Here is a 5,747-nt window from a genome sequence, read left to right as displayed (position 1 = left end):
AATTGCTAAGAATACTAGTGGCTTCTACAATGCTACTCTGGGCACTGATTAATATCAAGACAATAATTCATTTTAATAGTTATGAACCTAAAGGCACTGGAATGCTGAACAAAACCCCCCCAAAGTTGCAATAGGTCAGTTTCCAAACTGACACAAAGAGCAAAACTCACAAAACACAATCTAAAAGAAAAAACACAAAAGTCCCCAAACTCACCCAGAACTCTGTTTTTTTTTTTTTTTATTACTGAATTAGTATTTCTACTTTTGAAATTGATTTATTGCGGCTATGAAAGCAGGTTATAAATTATCAACATTCCCTCTTCCTATGGGAATTTCAGAACTACTACTTGCTACATTAAGAAAATGTGAAACTGAGAGAAAAGTTTTTACCTATTAATTTGCGTAGTTTTCTTATTTTCTCTTTCACCACTGATTTTAATGGGAGGAAAACTAACAATTTAAGAGTTTGCAGATGTTTTTATTCATCCTGTTGGAATCACATCACATCAACTCTCAGTTGGGTGAAACTGAATGGCTTAAAAATGTATATCAGTAACAGACAGCAAGCTGCCCGGTAGAGGTGTTCCAAGATCCTTACTTCAAGGCTCTGAAGTTGACTGTAAATTTTTCAGTGCCCAGCCCTTTCTAATGTTCAAGTGACCCTCCCACTCTTCTGTGTCCTGGATTAAAAAAAAAAATACAAAAGGAAAGAAAGAAAAACACTAAATGACATCTATCTTTTTCACAAAGTAAAGAACAAGATCAGGAATCAAGACTTGTTGAGCAAGACTATGGGTTTAAAAACCTAATTACAACACCAGCTAAGATCTTTACATCACAACAGCCAAATATAAATGGACATTTTGTCTTATTAGCAGCTTAAAGTGCATCTCAGCATTCAGAAGAGACGTTTTCATATCTCCAGCTGCACAGTTAATCTCAGCCCTTTCTAGGCTCTTCCCATGTTTCCTTATTCTGATGAACCACTGAGTGTCTTTATGATATTAATGGAAACTGGTAGTACTTCTGCGAAACATGCATTTCCAAAATGTGATCCCACAGTTAGTAATTTATGGCTAGATTTCACAGTGGCCCATGTCAAGTCACACTTGGTAGCTGATCTGCACATGGTTTTGTCAAAAATGACTATGGGACCGATCATAATATCAGACCCACCAATGCAGATTTTGATGGATGTCTATGTGGAAGTGGGGGGGAGGGTGTCCATGCAAGCAGATCCAGTAGCAGAAACTGAGCCTATATTTGTAGAGTGCAACAAAAAGCAGGCTTACCATAGGGTACTGGGGGGCGGGACTTCAAAACTTGCAAAAAAAGAAGGAGGTAGGTTTATGATCACTTACGTGCCCCTCTTACCTCTGCTATATTTAGGCATTCGGCATAGAAGCACCCAAGGTGTTGGTTTAAAACACAAAAACCACATTTGCAGGCTATGTTCATTCTAGATCAAATCTGTGGCCAAACCTGCTGTGCAGCATCTATTTCAAATGTATTTTTTCTACTCCTTTTTGATTAGGACAAAAAAATAAAATAAAACCAGACTAGAAGGTTGGTTACATCGAGGGTAAACTATAAAGAAAGCAGCAGAAACGTGTTTTCAAAAATAGTAAAAAAAAAAAATACGTCAAAGTTTAGTCAAATTGGAGGTGTAGGCATTACTATGTCATACTTCTTAAAGGTTAGTGTTCAAGGAAAAAGCTTTCAAGCAGATTAGCTGCCTTCAGCTAATGACAAAACTATTTAGTGGCTGGAGGTGGTTTTCTGATACATTTACCCATCATTTTGATTATTAATAATATATTTGCCATGATCCTGAAGGCAAAAAGCATAGACGTCATTTCTAATGACAGAAAAATGGCCTTCTGATTTACAGTGATTACAGCTGTAATGAAGATTTCTATACAATGCAGAATTAGTGCCACAATATCACCCATTGAAATGAAGATTCTTTCTACAAGTGATCCAGATAATGGATTTATCAAGGAATTGGATTATTAATGAACATAGGAGAGCCAGGGGGTTGGCAAGAGGAGAAAAAAATGCTGCACACTTAAAGAAAACAAAGGAGAAATTATTGATAGTATGCCACTAAACCAGACACACATGCATGGCAATTCCAGATACATCACCTCGCTCCACAAACTACTGCATACAGTGGTCTGACACCTTATGCTTGATTTAATGCAATAATCTGAGCAGTGCAGTGATTAGGGCATCAAATTGCACAAAGATTCTTAATTTATAGACTGAAGTTCAGGAAAAATTTGCAAAATCTGAGACAGGTGCAAGCAAGTTTTCACTACTAGAGTAACTTCAAAAATCAGTGCACCTAAAGATTTAGGAAAAGAGAGAAAAGTTATGAGACAAGGGAAATTAAAGTGCCTGAGGAAAGCTTTAAGTGAATCAGTGGACACTAAGCTCTAAATTTGCTTAAGAGTAAATAAACATGGTTTAAGATACACACTGCTGTAAAATAAAAACAAAAACCAACCTTCACTTGAAAAACCTGTGTTGACATAGGTTTAAACTATGTTACTTTCTGCAATCCTGCTGATGAAAAGGCAAACTGGTTTGCTAAGCAAACTTGTTACAGGACAGTAAGTTCCGTGCATTTGACTTCTGGTTTTGGCATTTTTAATGTTTTATGACATGAGATAAAAGTTGCTTCTTAAATACAGTTAATCTTAAGGAGGAAAAGAGTTATGGCACAAGCAAAGTTCAGAACTGGACAATTTTATAGTGTTTTGAAGACAAATGTTTTACCTGATTATTCATTAGGTTGGGAATGAGAAGCAAAGGAATACAGAATTGATTCATTTTTATAAGAGCTGTGCAAATTTCACTAAGAATAATAAATTTAGTGGATCATATGCTTGGAACCATGGAAATCCCAAATGCTTTTAGTCTATGGGAAAGCTTTCCCGGGAACAATGAAAAAGCTCAAACAGTTCAGTAACCAAAAGTTTGTATAATAATCAGTTTAAAGAGTTGAAATGACAATTGTTTATTTCATTAAGGATACACATTAAGGCATGTTGTCTAAAATTTACCAATCTAAGTCCCAAAAAATTTAGAAGGCTTTTACTGTAGTTTTTAAATAAGAACTGTAATGAGACTGAGACACTCAGCCAGATACACAACTTGAATCACAAGCAGAAAATGACTGGCAAGTTGAGGAAATGGCAGCTTTACTGGACGTAGCATGGATCTACAATGAAGGCAGAAATTAGAGTGTGCAGAATTATAAAAAAAACAACCCAGTGCACAGTAGTGAAGGAAACAGAGGACACGGTGCAGCAAAAGAATACAAAAAATGACTAAGACTTGGAGAAAAGTCAAAATAGAGAACATAACACCTTTCATGTCTATATCCTGTTTCACCAAAGGTCTCAAAGCAAACTACAACTAAACTTTGTTAAACCTCAACTCCTAAACTAAGCAGGCAAATACTGCCTCCATTTTACAGATGGGTAATCTGTGGCAAAGAATGATGTAGTCAAGGCTACAAAAAAAGTTGGCATAAGGAACAAAACCCAGGAATTCTGACTCTCAGTCCCGTTTAATGCACTAGTCTGGCTGTTCCCCTAAACAAAACTTGCAGTACACACTTGCTTTTGCAAGGAGAGCTGGGGTGCGGAGCAGCAGAACTGTGCTATCAAGAAGTCCCAATAAGTGCTATTTTACCCAATAGACCCCTAAAATTCTGTTTTATTTGCCCAGACATGTAAATATTTAATGAAAAAAAGACAACTCCTTTTAACAGATAAATAAATAAATAAAATAAAAAATTGTAAGCTGATCATATTGAAAAAGGGTCCAAAACTGCCAGAACACTCAGTGAATCACTAAAAATAGAGCTGCACCACCATAGTACAGTAACCGTTCAGTGGCAAGAGTATTTTTCAGTATCCCGTCTGTTGCTGGATGCATCTGGCTTAGCCAGATAACACAGACATCTGGTTGTTATCTTCAGATGCATGTACATCTCTAATTTTTTTTTTTTTAACTACAGAAACAGTTTCCATTTTACATAGTTGATTAAAAAACACATTTAAAATGGAAAATGAGAATCACATTTCCCCAGCAATGGGACCAATGCTCCAAGTCTTACTGAAAGCCTGTAAAGAACAGAACTCTGCAGTGCCACCCTCTCGGAATGTACCTGAAGAGACCATCTCTAGAATCAGAGATGGTCTCCAAGGCCAATTCAATCCTCAGTCTGTATACCTTGTCTGCCAACAAAAGGTGCCAATTGATATGTGGCCACATGCCCACTAGAAATTGGATTGAAGCCATTTGTTCATTTCACATAGGCCAGTGAAAAGCTGAGAGATGGTGATGATATTAATTTACTATATCAACCTGACTCAAATTCAACCTAGCGGTAAAAGGCTCAGTGTCCATTTCACAATCCCCAGAATTTAACCTTTTTTTTTTTTTAAACACATTAAGGTTTAATTATGAAAGGCAGCCCTAAATTGTACACATTCAATTCTGAACCTTCAGCCAACTACCTTTTCAAAAGTTTGACAACAACCTGAAAAGCAACCCTACTTAGATTCATATCTGGACTTAGGACTTACTTACACAGGGAAATTTACTGGCACAATTATACAGCTATGGTGATACCAGTTAATTCCAGTGATATAATTATACCAGTAAATTTCTTTATGTAGGCAAGCCTTTAGAAACAAATTTAAAGAGGGGAGGAGTGGAGAAAGAGTTGTTTTGTAATTCAGTCCTTCCCTCTATATTCAGGAATGTTTCCCAGGGTATCCATATCTATGATTATAAGACATGACTCAAATTCAAATCTATGTATCTAGCAGCCCTGTTTCAGATACAAAAAATAATGTAAGAAAATTCTGGCATACAGCAACATCTGTACTTGTACGAATTAAAAGCAAAACAGTATAAATAATGTAGGTGTAGTCAACAAAGCAAACTAATTAGGAAATCACTCAGATTCCGATCCACTTTCTGTTGCCATTCAAGTTATTCTTTTAACTAATCTATTACAAATTCGCAGGAGTAGTTCAAACTATGGAAATCAAGCGAAGATCAACCTAACATTTATTTTTGTGACTTAAGGGCAACCTCAAAATACCAGGTAAATCAAGTCCTGATCATTAATCTCATTTGTGTATGTGACGCGGGACAAACACATTTACGTGGAGACGAACAGGCAGAGGAGACCGTGTCAGCTCCTTTGGCCCGTGCTTGTGGATCAGCGGAGGATCTTTATTACCAAATATTTCCCAGTGATTCCGCCTGTCCCAGGTTTGCCCCGGGCCCGCTGAACGCTGCCGTGATACAACCACCTGCAGCGGTCAGGCGGACACCAGAGGAACCCAGTTGGAGACGGGCCACGCTCTCCTCTCCCCCGAGACACCGCGAAGGGGATGAACAGCTGCCGCCCCCTGCCCAAACCACGGTGGGCCGAAAATAAACGGGCAGCGGTCGGGTCCACGCTAGCCACCAACGCAGCCCCGAGCGGTGAAACCCCCCAACACCCCCCGCCCGCGCTTCTCTCTCTCTCTCTCGGGGCGGGGGCGCACAATTCACAGGAAACTTTGGGGCCAGGAGGGTCCCCTCAGCTCCCAGCCGCGCGCCGGGGCGGGCGAGGAGCCAGCGGGGCCCGGCGGCAGCGCGCCCGGCTCTCGGCGGCCTGCTCCGCCCCGCCCGGCTCCCGGCCGCCTCCCCGCCAGAGGGGAGCCCGGCGCCCAGGC

This window comes from Terrapene carolina, unplaced genomic scaffold, assembly GCF_002925995.2.
Source record: "Terrapene carolina triunguis isolate 2854851 unplaced genomic scaffold, T_m_triunguis-2.0 Scaffold231, whole genome shotgun sequence".
NCBI lineage: Eukaryota > Metazoa > Chordata > Testudines > Emydidae > Terrapene > Terrapene triunguis.
Note: the sequence above shows the minus strand (reverse complement) of the source record.